General features: G+C 41.2%; 1 long non-coding RNA gene across 3 annotated transcripts in view; it reads right to left on the reverse strand.

Annotated features, from left to right (window-relative positions):
* LOC144577437 (uncharacterized) overlaps positions 1-12,180 on the reverse strand; it is a 32,738-nt gene that overhangs the window by 14,830 nt on the left and 5,728 nt on the right. Inside the window, exon 2 of one of the 3 annotated variants that reach the window (XR_013521351.1) lies at positions 7,858-7,980. The exons of the other annotated variants lie outside the window; for them this stretch is intronic. This is a non-coding gene — a long non-coding RNA (uncharacterized LOC144577437). The remainder of the gene's footprint in view (positions 1-7,857; positions 7,981-12,180) is intronic. 3 annotated transcript variants of the gene reach the window in all.

Here is a 12,180-nt window from a genome sequence, read left to right on the forward strand (position 1 = left end):
TGGCTGACATCTGGTGGGTATCCTTCTAGGACAAATATAACAGAAAAAGAAACTGGCAGCAACCCTTACTGTTCTGCAGCTGCCGCAGGTGATCTCCAGGCAAGCAGAGTCTGGAGTGAACCTCCACAGTCCTATAGCAGAGAGGCCTGCCTGTTAGAAGGAAAACTAAAAAACAGAAATAAATAACTTATCATTAACAAACAGGATGTCCACTCAGAGACCCCATTCATAAAGATGGGAAGAAACCGGCACAAAAAGGATGAAAACACCCAAAACCAGAATGCCTCTCCTCCTCCAAGGGATCACAACTCCTCACCAGCAAGGGAAACAGGCTGAATGGAGAATGAGTCAGATGAATTGACAGAAACAGGCTTCAGAAAGTGGGTAATAACAAACTATGAGCTAAAAGACCATGTTCCGACACAATGCAAAGAAACTAAGAACCTTGAAAAAATGTTTGATGCAATGCTAATGAGAATAAATAGCTTAGAGAATAATATAAATAAATTGATGGAGTTGAGAAACCCAAGACAAGAACTTCGCAAAGCATACACAAGTTTCAATAGCTGAATCGACCAAGCAGAAGAAAGGATATCAGAGATTGAAGATCAACTTAATGAAATAAAACAAGAAGGCAAGATTAGAGAAAAAAAAGTAAAAAGAAATGAACAAACCCTCCAAGAAATATGGGATTATGTGAAAAGACCTAATCTATGTTTGATAGGTGTACCTGAATGTGATGGACAGAATGAATCCAAGCTGGAAAACACTCTTCAGGATATTATCCAGGAGAACTTCCCCAACCTAGCAAGACAAGCCAATATTCAAGCCCATGATATAAAGAGAACACCACAAAGATACTCCTCAAGAAGAGCATCCCCAAGGCACATAATCGTCACATTCACCAGTGTTGAAATGAAGAAAAAAATGCTAAGGGCAGCCAGAGAGAAAGGTCAGGTTACCCACAAAGGGAAGCCCATCAGACTCACAGTGGAACTCTTGGCAGAAACCCTACAAGCCAGAATAGAGTGGGGGCCAATATTCAACATCCTTAAAGAAAAGAACTTTCAACCTAGAACTTTATATCCAGCCAAACTAAGCTTCATAATTGAAGGAGAAATAAAATCCTTTATGAACAAGCATTTGCTCAAAGATTTCATCACCACCAGGCTAGCTTTACAAAAGCTCCTGAAAGAAGCACTAAACATAGAAAGGAACAACCAGTACCAGCCACTCGAAAAACAGACCAAATAGTAAAGAGCATCGACACAACAAAGAAACTGCATCAAATAATGGGCAAAACAACCAGCTAGCATCAAAATGGCAGGATCAAATTCACACATAACAATATTAACCTTCAATGTAAATGGTCTAAATGCCCCAATCTAAAGACACAACTGGCAAATTGGATAAAAAGTCAAACCCATCAGTGTGCTGAATCCAAGAAACCCATCTCACATGCAAGGATACATATAGGCTCAAAATAAAGGGATGGAGGAAGATCTACCAAGAAAATGGACAGCAAAAAATCAGAAGTTGCAATCCTAGTCTCTGATAAAATAGACTTTAAACCAACAAAGATCAGAAGAGACAGAGAAGGGCATTACATGATGGTAAAGGAATCAATGCAACAAGAAGAGCTAACGATTCTAAATATATATGGACCCAATACAGGAGCACCCAGATACATAAGCAAGTTCTTAATGACCTACAAAGAGACTTAGACTCCCACACAATAATAGTGGGAGGCTGTAACACTCCACTGTCAATATTAGACAGATCAACCAGACAGAAAATTAACAAGGATATCCAGGACTTGAACTCAGAACAGGACCAAGCAAACCTAATAGACATTTACAGAACTCTCCACCCCAAATCCACAGCATATACATTCTTCTCAGCACCACATCACACCTACTCTAAAATTGACAACATAATTGGAAGTAAATCATTCCTCAGCAAATGCAAAAGAATGGAAATCATAACAAACAATGTCTCAGATCACAGTGCAATCAAATGAGAACTCAGGATTAAGAAACTAACTCAGAACTGCACAACTTCATGGAAACTGAACCACTGGCTCTTGAATGTTGACTGGATAAACAATAAAATGAGGGCAGAAATAAAGATGTTCTTCCAAACCAATGAGAATGAAGACACAACATACCAGAATCTCTGGTACACATTTAAAGCAGTGACTAGAGGAAAATTTATAGCAATAAATGCCCACATGAGAATCAAGGAAAGATCTAAAATCAACAACTTATCATTAAAATGGAAAGAGCTAGGGGAGTAAGATCAAAAAAATTCAAAAGCTAGCAGAAGATAAGAAATAACTAAGATCAGAGCAGAACTAAAGGAGATAGAGACACAAAAAACCCTTCAAAAATAATAAATCCAGGAGCTGTTTTTTTAAAAGATAGACCACTAGCCAGATTAAGAAAAAAGAAAAGAGAGAAGAATCAAATAGATGCAATGAAAAAAAAGATAAAGGGGGTATCACTACACATCCCACAAAAATACAAACCACCATCAGAGATTACTATGAACAACTCTATGCACATAAACCAGTAAACCTGGAAGAAATGGATAAATTCCTGGACACTTGCACACTCCCAAGCTTAAACCAGGAAGAAGTCAAAACCCTGAATAGACCAATAACAAGGGCTGAGGTTGAGGCAGCAATTAATAGCCTATCAACCAAAAAACACCCAGGTCCAGACGAGTTCACAGCTGAATTCTAGCAGACATACAAAAAAGGAGTTGGTACCACTCTTTCTGAAACTATTCCAAACAATCCAAAAAGAAGGACTCCTTCCCAAATCATTTTATGAGACCAACATCATCCTGATACCAAAACCCGGCAGAGACTCAACAAGAAAAGAAAACTTCAGGCCAATATCCGTGATGAACATAGATGCAAAAATGTTCAATAAAATACTGGCAAACCGATTGCAACAGCACATCAACAAGCTTACCCATCACGATCAAGGAGGCTTCATCCCGGGATGCAAGGCTGTTTCAACATATGCAAGCCTATAAATGTAATTCACCACATAAACATAACCAAAGACAAAAACCACATGATTATCTCAACAGATAGAGAGAACGCCTTCAACAAAATTCAACAGCGCGTTATGCTAAAAACTGTCAATAAACTAGATATCTATGGAATGTATCTCAAAATAATAAAAGCTATTTATGACAAACCCACAGCCAGTATCATACTGAATGGGCAAAAACTGGATGCATTCCCTTTGAAATACGGCACTAGGCAAGGATGCCCTCTCTCACCACTCCTATTCAATATAGTATTGCAAGTTCTAGCCAGAGCAATCAGGCAAGAAAAAAAAATAAAGTGTATTCAATTAGGAAAGGAGGAAGTCAAATTGTCTCGATTTGCAGATGACATGATTGTATATTCAGAAGACCCCCAATGACTCAGCCCAAAATCTCCCGAAACTGATTAGCAACTTCAGCAGAGTCTCAAGATACAATATCAATGGGCAGAAATCACAAACATTCCTATACCCCAATAACAGACTTAAAGGGAGCCAAATCAAGAACAAACTGCCATTCACAATGGCTACAAAAAAGAATAAAATAACTAGGAATACAACTAACAAAGGATGTAAAGGACCTCTTTAAGGAGAACTACAAACCACTGCTCAAGGAAGTAAGAGAGGACACAAACCGATGGAAAAACATTCCATGCTCATGGTTAGGAAGAATCAATATTGTCCAAATGGCCAAACTTCCCAAAGTAATTTAGAGATTCAATGTTATCCCCATCAACCTACCCTCTTCACAGAACTGGTAAAACCACCTTAAACTTCATATGGAACCGAAAGAGAGCCTGCATAGCCAAGACAATTCTAAGCAAAAAGAACAAAGCTGGAGGTATCATACTACCTGACTTCAAACTATACTACAAGGCTACAGCAATCAAAATAGCATGGTACTGGTACCAAAACAAAGATATAGACCAATGGAGCAGAACAGAGGCTTCAGAGGCAATACCGCACATCTACAACCATCTGATCTTTGACAAACCTAACAAAAACAAGCAATGGGGAAAGCATTCCCTGTTTAATAAATGGTTTTGGAAAAACTGGCTAGCCATGTGCAGAAAGCAGAAACTGGACCCCTTCCTGACACCTTACACTAAAATTAACTCCAGATGGATTAAAGACTTTAACATAAGACTTAACACCATAAAAACCCTAGAAGAAAACCTAGGCAAAGCCTTCAGGACATGGACGTAGGCAAGGACTTCATGACTAAAACACTGAAAGCATTGGCAACAAAAGCCAAAATAGGCAAATGGGATCTAGGTAAACTCCAGAGCTCCTACACAGCAAAAGTGCAATTATATATGTATAATATATTAATTAAAAAAAAAGAAATCTCTGATTCAAGGGACCAGAACATGTTAGTAGCATTTTCAATTTTTTGGAAAATTGAAGACAACAAAAACTGAAGAAAATAACTCAGAAATAAAATGATGACAAGATAATTATTTAATATGAAAATACTTGGGTGGAATACTAAGAAACTTCCATTTCAGTCCCAACACCTGGCAATTGATTGGGCTTATTCTTAACTGAGTGTTCTTGTAAAATGACACCACTCCACTTTTTCTTCACAGAAATTATGTGGGTTGGATTGCAGGAGAGGAGATAAAAAGTGGTTTAGAAAGAAAAAGAAAAGAATATGCAATTAGTAAATAGTTCAAGTTCTTCAGAAGTTTGGAATAGAAACACATAACCTCTTTTTTCAATTAAAGTAAACAAGTCACTCTTTTACTATTATACAAATGCTGATTATTAAGTTTATATAAAAATTAACTATAATTAGGTAGTGAAAGACAAGTAACTGAATCAGCAAGACATATAAACAGCATCATTGTCTAAGAAGAATTCAACATTTAGACTGATTCTGTTGCATATTGGGCTGGGTGTAATTCTGTAAAAGCACTCAAGATGCGAGATGAAGGCTAAACCAGCTGATAATCAAGTGGCACCTCTGGGGGCTGAGAGTACAAAGGAGTCCCCTGAACTGTCACTGGCAAATTGGTGGCCTTGGTGGCAATGGCTGACAGCAGCTCTCTTGGGCCATCAGGAGGGACTTCATAGTCTGGTAGTCAGTTGTTGTCACCCAGCAAACACATACTCCGAAAGAGAAGCCATTTCTTTTGTCTAATTAATAGGCAGTGCCAGTGGAGATACCAGTGTTTCTCAAGCTGTCCTCTGTAGACTCCCTGAGCACAGCCCCTAGAGGGCTTATTAAGGTTCAATCCTGGGACCTATCCCAGACCAACTAAATTAGAACCTCTGCACCAGGGGTGAGGAATCTATGTTTTAACAGGTACCCTGGGTGCTTTCACTGCAAATCTCATAGTCTAAGGACTGCTGCACTCTCTTGCACAACGTGACTGTCCACAAATATGCCATGTTCACCCCATCCTCAGTTCCTTTGCTTTTTCTCCCTCTAGGAACACTCCTCCCTTCTCTACTTTCTTCACCCACTGGCTTCCTGGGGCGGTCCCAACTTCTTGATCTCTTTTTTCATGAACTCTAGTTATGCTCCTTAATCCTGTCTCATCCTACTTTGTAACCTCTTTCATGGGTATAGTAAATCCCCCTTCATGGCTTAATTCTATTAATTCCTGCCCAGGGCAGAAAGATCCTGCTTTAAATGGTTTATTCCTCTGACAAGACCTGCCTCCTAGCCATCTTTTATTTTTAATAAAAGTGCTTTTGGAGCTCCATAAGGGCAGAAAGTCCTGAGGAGCCACTGTCTTCCAGAGAAAATGTGAAACGTTCTCAGTCCACCTACCCCCACCACTGCACTGTTGAACTTCACTGACTGTACTTCAAGAGGCAGAAGATTTTTTTCCATCACTATTGATTGTTTTGGTTTTTCCCTACATTAACCCCCTCAGCATCAAAATAAATTTAAACTGAAGACAATGTTAGTGTCTTTTCCCCAACTATATCATAATCTTAACGGCTGAAACCTAGTCTTAATGCTTTTTATATAATTCCTCCACCCTAGACATTTATTATTGTCTGCCCTCCCTCTTCCCTGGGAACTGCCACCCCCACAGTCATGTCATGATTCCTCCATGACATTTTATGCAACATGCCTCCAGGATCCTGGTCACAGCTGATTGATCTAGAGGTGGGCACCTGATTTAAAGCTATGTCAGTCAGTTACTTTTCTCCCCAGGTAGTTTGAAACCTGGGGAGATGTTTGAATTCAGATTGAGCCCAGGAGATATTTTCCCCATGTGGACCAGAAAAATGGAGGAAACTAGTCTTTAGAAAGAGAGAAGAATGCTGTAGATAGAGGCAGATGCAAAAAGAGGAGCACATGAGTGATGGAGGGAGTTTAGATGGGACTGTATTTCTACCACTAGGTATCTTTTGGAACTCACAGTTTTCAGAATAAAACCCTCATTTTATGTTTAGCTAGTTCTGGAGACTTCAGGGAAGTCTCAGAGGGCAAGAGAAAAGGGAGTTGTGATGGCCCCTAGATAGCCAGTCCGCAGAGTCTAACAAAACATGTAGGATCTCGTGTAATCCTCAAATAATCACATGTTTTTAAGAAGCAATCGTTATTATTCCCACTTGAAAAAATAAGAAACCAAGGCTTAGAGGAGTTAAGTAACTTTTTCTAAAACCACTCTGTTACTCAGGCTGGAAGTGGGCATGGGACTTGAAGTCAGCTCCATCTGACTCCACCATGCTGAACTGTCTTCAAGTGAAGGCCAATGGGCGTGATTAATTAATTAATTAATATTATTAAATAAATCTATTCATTCTGATTTAATTATTATCATTATTTTTGAGACAGAATCTCACTCTGTCGCCCAGGCTGGATTGCAGTAGCACAATCTTGGTCATTGTAACCTCCATTCCCTGTGTTCAAGCAGTTCTCTTGCCTCGGCCTCCTGAGTAACTGGGATTGCAGGTGTGTGCCACCACCCTTGGCTAATTTTTGTATTTTTAGTAGAGACAGGGTTTTGCCATGTTGCACAAGCTGGTCTTGAACTCCTGGCATCTAAGTGACCCGCGCACCTCAGCCTCCCAAAGTGCTGCGATTAAGGTGTGAGCCACCTTGCCTGACCTATTCATTCTTGCTCCCATACTCTCATGCCAGGCTAGGGGAATTTGAAAGAATTCTACAAGCCAATCCAGAGTCATGGTGTTGATCCCAATTCCATGTGCTTGGCAGAGACTGTGATTTGTGCTGCCCTCTAGAGGAAGTATGGAATGAGTAAAGGAACTGCTCAGAAGCTCCTGGACATAGAAGCTGGCTGTTCTAAGGTTCTAAGAGAAAGCAGCTGGGAGTAGCAGTCCTGAAAATTCCACTGCCAATAAGAACAGCTGGTATGGGCTGGCCATGCCAGAAGCAATGATCAAGATCCACTCTAGCAGTGCCAGTCACAGCCAGCACCAGAGAACAGGAGGTGTCTATGAGAATTGCTCAGAAGTCTTTAATCCCTCTCCAACCTACCAGTGACTTATGGTCACCCTTGATATTTCAGATGGAGTTGTAGAATGGGGTGTGGTAAGGACAGGAGAGGGCAGGGGGAGGTAGAGATCATCCTAACAAGAGTAAAATAAACGTGAAGGGAGAGAGGTTCAGCAACTCTGAGCAAAAGTCTAGACCTCAGATTCTTGACCAGGAGCAAACAGACCCCTGAAAGATTCTTGACGAGGAGCAAATTGACTCTTGAAAGACGGTAACACATCAACATACAAACTTTTAGTCTGGAAGGATGGCCTGTTAGCCCTCTCCTTTTGTATTTAAAGAAAGAGAAGTCCAATTAGTCTTGTGGGTGGTGCATACCTGTAATCACAGCTACTTGTGAGGTTGAGGCTGGAGAATCACTTGAAACCTGGAGGTGGAGGTTTCAGTAAGCCAAGATCACGCCACTGCACTATAGCCTGGGCAAACAGAGTGAGACCCAGTCTGAAAAGAAAAAAAAGAAAAGAGAAGTCCAGAAAAATTAAATAATTTATCTGACTCAGCTAGGTAAAGACAAAATCTGAATTAGAGTACAGAATTGAATTCAAGCCAGGCTTGAGGTCTAGTAGATTTTCCTCCACTACACTCGGTGCTATTTTCTTTGTGTAGCTAGAGGGTAAGTAAAAAATTACATCGAGTGGCCGTGGCCATTTCTCACAGTTGAGTAGATATATTCATCACTTTTCCCCCACGTGAAAAGAACAAATAAAAGTCCTTTTAAAGGGCTTTTAAAAGCTTCATCTAAGATTTGTAAAAATTTAGGATGAGTGCTGAGCTGTTGAAGGTCTTAAATATCTCTGAACTATCAGCATATTCATTCTTGTCCTCTTTTCCCTTAAATAAAGGCTGTGACGGCTTTAATATTCCAGTAGTTTTGCTTGGCCTGCCTGCAAACAGAAACCCTCACTACACATGTTTCTTGTATTCAAGAACATGCAAAGCGTGATTTCTCCTGCAGAATCTCACTATGCGCTCCTTGGATACCACAAAGCAGCCGCAGCTCACGCGCCCCTGCAGCTCCTGGGTTTGTGTGAATGTCGCCTCCACTCTGGCTGGCAATGGAACAGCCCAGATGGTCTTGGGAGGCCTCAGCCCACCACTTCCAAGTCATGAGCAAGTTTCTTTTCATTTTTGGGATTTAAAAAAGACAAGAGAGTAGAGAGGAGACTTTTAAAATTCACCTTCCTTCCTTGACACCTTCTTTACTGTGAAAACTGATGAAAGGAATAAAGGGGAAAGGGTTGTTTGGAAGGGAATTTCCAGCTCCTCAGACAATACTGAAGTTATTTTAAATGGTTCAAAAAGCTTCCTAAAAGGAAATATTATTAGTAGGATGAATAAAAAATCCTGAAATGGTTCTGAGACGATTTAATGTGTGTGTGTGTGTGTGTGTGTGTGTAACTGGGACTGGTGCAGTGGCTCACACCTGTAATCCCAGCACTTTGGGATGCTGAGGCAGGTGGATCACCTGAGGTAAGGAGTTCCAGACCAGCCTGGCAAACATGGTGAAACCCTATATCTACTAAAAATACAAAAATTAGCTGGGTATGGTCGTGTGCCTGTAATCCCAGTTACTCAGGAGGCTGAGGAAGGAGAATTGCTTGAACCTGGGAGGTAGAGGTTGTAGTGAACTGAGGTGACACAGCGAACTCTGTGTCAAAAAAAAAAAAAAAAGAAAAAGAATATTATAACTGGAGTAGCATGTGCTGATGTTTATGGTATAGAGAAAAAGGTCAAAAGTATTGGTGGGCCAAAACTTTTTATCCTTTTTCGGATTTTTTATTTTATTTTATCCATGTTTACAAGAAAATTACCTGAAAACCAGGGAAACACACGAGTAGCTTAACGGAAAAATGTTTCAAAAGAAAATGCCTATGACAAGGAAAGAAAGTTTGTGAGGATACATGTTAATTAAAATGTTATCTAGGCTGGGTGCAGTGGCTCAAGCCTATAATCCCAGCACTTTAGGAGGCTGAGGCGGGCGAATCACTTGAGGTCCAAGAGTTTGAGACCAGCCTGGCCAACATGGTGAATCTCGCCTCTACTAAAAATACAAAAAATAAATTAGCCAGGCATGGTTGCAGGCATCTGTAATCCTAGCTACTCAGGAGGCTGAGGTGGGAGAATCACTTGAACCCAGGAGGTGGAGGTTGCAGTGAGCCGAGATGGTGCTACTGCACTCCAGCCTGGGCAACAAGAGGGAAACTACTTCTAAAAAAAAGTTACCTACATGCAACATACTAGCAATTTATAAGCTACTGCTTGCTGCATTTGTGATCACAGTTCTGACCTCTTCTCCAAATCATGGATTTCTAAATCTTGTGCTTCTAATATTCTATGCATTGTAAATGCAAATGTGAATGTTTCCACCCTTGTTGAAAAATCCTTCAATGACTCCCTATTGCCTACAGAATAAAGCCCAAGTCCTAAGTATAGCACAAAAGGCCCTTGTGACTCATCCTCATTCTCTCTAGCTGACACTGGTGCCTAAGACCTGGATGGCCTCTAGCCTATACCCCTATATCTTCGTGGCTCAAAAAGTTCACAAAGGCTTCCTAATAGCAAGGTGCTTTCTGAGCCAGAAAGCCAGGTAAGGGATTTTCCACTCCATGAGAATGGGAGCCCTGATTCTGCTTTGCTGTTACACTTGATTCTTTCACTGCACATTTATGGAGTGCCTATCTTTGTCAGGAACTGTATTAAATTGCAGGGATTTAAGAGTAAACAAGACACACATTATAACTACAAAGAGATTACATACCCGATTAAACACTGTTAGTTTCCTACTACTGCTGTTACAAATTATCACAGATTTGCAGCTTAAAACACAACAATTTTATCATCTTACATTTTTGGAGGTCAGAAGTCTGAAATGTCTCACTTGGTTAAAATCAAGGTATTGGCAGGGCTGCATTCCTTATGAAATCTATAGGGGAGAATCTGTTTCTCTTGCCTTTCCAGCTTCTAGAGGTTGTCTGCATGTCTTGGCTCATGGTCTCTTCCTCCATTGCCAAAGCCAGCAGTATAGCATCTTCGGATCCCTCTCTGATTCTGTTTCTGTGGTCACATCTCCATGTCTAACTCTGACCCTCCTACTTCCCTCTTAAGAAAACCTTGTGGTTACATTGAGCCCACTCAGATAATCCAGGATAATCTCCCTATCTCAAGATCCTTAACTTAGTCATATCTTTATAAAATCTCTTTTTCCACGTAAAGTAACATATTTTGGGGATTAGGATATGGACATCTTGGAGGGTGGGGGTGTTCTGTTTACCACACTCTGCTAGCACTTTTATTTTGTCTGAATTAGTACTATTTACTCATTTGAAAAACGTGTTAAGTGCCTACTACGTGCCAAGCACTGTTCCAGGTGGTGGGAATACAGCAGTGAATAAAGCAGACATATAGTTCCTGCCCTCAGAGATCTTACCTTCTAGATGGAAGACAGACAATAAACCAACAAACAATTAGATAATATGTCAGGGAGTGATAGGACATAAGAGAGCAATAGAGCTGTGTGGGGAGTATGAGATTGGGGTGATTGCTATTTTGTAAAGCGTGACTGTAACAATCAAGGTCTAGTTAGGGGAGTGGAAGCTGATCTTGGTCATTCAAAAGGAGGGAATTTTAATTTTTTATTTTATTTTTATTATTTTTTTGAGACAGGGTCTGGCTCTGTTACCCAGGTTGGAATGCAGTGGCGCAGTCTTGGCTCACTGCAGCCTCCACCTCCTAGGCTCAAACAATCCTCCCACCTCAGCCTCCAGCGAATGTTTTTGCATTTTTAGTAGAGACAAGGTTTGGCCATGTTGGTCTCCAACTCCTGGCTCCAAGTGATCTGCCCTCCTCAGCCTCCCAAAGTGCTGAGATTAGTGGCATGAGCCATTGTGCCTGGCCAAAATGAGAGAATTTTTATACAGGGAAGCTACACAGTGTATGGAAGAGCTGAGAAATTAACTAGGGTGATGAGGGAACCCAGAGATTCTTAACATCAGGAAGCTACTATCACCTCCAGCTGAAGCTGTATCAGAGCCTGGGAATGGTTATCACCCAATGGAACCTGAGGCCTGAGGAGATGCATTTGCTATTAAAACTCTGCCTGAAGCAGAGAGAGGAGAAGAAAGGCTTTCGCTTGTCTATTCCATCTGTCCAAATTCCTGTTATGCATCCCGATGGCTGAACCCAGCTGGAAGCCCCTGACAAGGGGTCCTGAAAAACATGGCCCATGGGGGTCAGCCCCACTGCAAGGTAGAGCAGGAAAAGAGAGAGAGTGCACCCAAGAGCAAGCAGGCAGATTACCAACAGTTACCTCTGTACAGACATCTAAACAGACCCAGAAAGTGAATCATGCAGATATTTGGGGAACAAGCTCTCCAGGCAGAGGAAAGAGCAAATACAAGGCCTGGAGGCAGTAGAGCACCCGGTGTAGTCAAAGAATAGCAGGAATGCCAGTGTGGCTGGGGTAGAAAGAAGGAGGGGAAAAAGGGAGGGGTTAGGAATCAGAGCCTGCTGAGGGCTCCAGCCAGGTGAGCTTGGAAGTTGAGCACCAGATTTAGCAATGGCAGTCCCTGATGTCCCCGAGAAGACCTGTTGCTATGGAGTAGTGGGGGTGAAAGGTTGCTCAGAGTGGATTCAAGGGAAGGG

This window comes from Callithrix jacchus, chromosome 8 (assembly GCF_049354715.1).
Source record: "Callithrix jacchus isolate 240 chromosome 8, calJac240_pri, whole genome shotgun sequence".
Taxonomy (NCBI): Eukaryota; Metazoa; Chordata; class Mammalia; order Primates; family Cebidae; genus Callithrix; species Callithrix jacchus.